Raw genomic sequence first — 1,486 nt, 5'->3', positions numbered from 1 at the left:
GAACCACAGCGGGGTTGGATCAAGGGTTGGACTTGATGATCTCAGAGGTCCCTTCCAACCCAGCTGATTCTGGGATTCTATGAATATACCTGAGGTACCTGCAAAGATACCTGCATGCAGGGAAGGGTAAATCTGCCATGGAGGATCCAGAGCAGGACCTGTACCAGCACTATTCTGTGCCTCCCAGCTCCCAGCACTACTAGGACCAGTATTGTTCCTCTGACAGGATGCCTACAGCATTATACTGCACTGCTGGCCACTCTCAATCCACAGACTTCTCCCTCCTAACTACCAGCTTCCAGCCAAACATTTCCATTTGGACAGACCTTAAGAAGGAATTAAATCCAGACATTATGCAGGATGAACAATTACAGATTTCTTGGCTATTCACACTATTCTGCATCCAGGAATTCTCTGCAGGAATGGACAATTTAAACCAGTGTTTCATGAATAACACTGAATACAACAAGGAAAGTAAAAACAAAACCACAAGATGGATAGAAATCTTTTGCTAGCCCAAAAATGCACATGTCCCAAGCTGACTGGTTACAGCTTCTTTTTCTTAGCTTCTGGTGTATCATTAAATGACAGACATCACTCTTTTTGTGTTAAAAGCAGGACTGTCATCAAGAGAAGCCACCTTGGATTCATTCTTTTAATCAGTTCTGGACAGAGTGCATTTCTGTAGCATGTTCTAACAGCTTTGAGTACAGCTGGGTAAGCACCAGGATGCTTGCTAATGAAAACTAATTTCATACAGTATTCTGTACTTACAGCATCATTTCACTTGGAGAAAATATTTTCAGTGAAGATATCAGCATCTACAGAATGTTTTCAAACACGATATCAGCAACTGCATTTCAGTGGTCTCTGATGGGATTGAGGTTTTCCTTTCTTGACTTGATAAGATATAATCTCTCCTAGCTTTCAGTGCTGGACTAATATGCTAATCTAATCAAGAATTCACAGTGAAACACCAAATGAAAGAAGGTATTTTTCTATTCCCAGACAGGACTGAGTATGAGACAAAAGCAGATATAGAAAAAAATTTAGGTGGGACATACAGTATGAGAATTGATATGAATTTTTTTTTTTAAAAGGGAGAATAGACTATACTTTCACAAAGAGGGAGAATAATTCATCTTCTCATTTATTCTTTGCTAACAATGAGGGTCATCAAACTAATAACTACACGATTTTAGTAGAAACAAAGAACAGGAATTGTGTGCAAAAGGGACAATGTCCTGGAGACTTTTGTATGAGTAACAGCATTAAAAAAAAAACATTGCCCAAGTCTGTGGTTGCAAAGCAGACTTCCAAAATTCAAATAATAATATGGACCAGGAGCAATGATTAAGACCAGCTCCCCATAGCAGCCTTAGCTGAGAAATTGTTTCTTTCTTACTGAATAAAAATACATAAAAGGAAAGGAACCACCCCTTGGTCTTTGTCTGTCCTGCCTGCTGTGGGGTCATGAGTAAGCAGA

This window comes from Lepidothrix coronata, unplaced genomic scaffold (assembly GCF_001604755.1).
Source record: "Lepidothrix coronata isolate B3197 unplaced genomic scaffold, Lepidothrix_coronata-1.0 Scaffold114, whole genome shotgun sequence".
Classification (NCBI taxonomy): Eukaryota; Metazoa; Chordata; class Aves; order Passeriformes; family Pipridae; genus Lepidothrix; species Lepidothrix coronata.
This window is presented reverse-complemented; position numbering follows the sequence as displayed.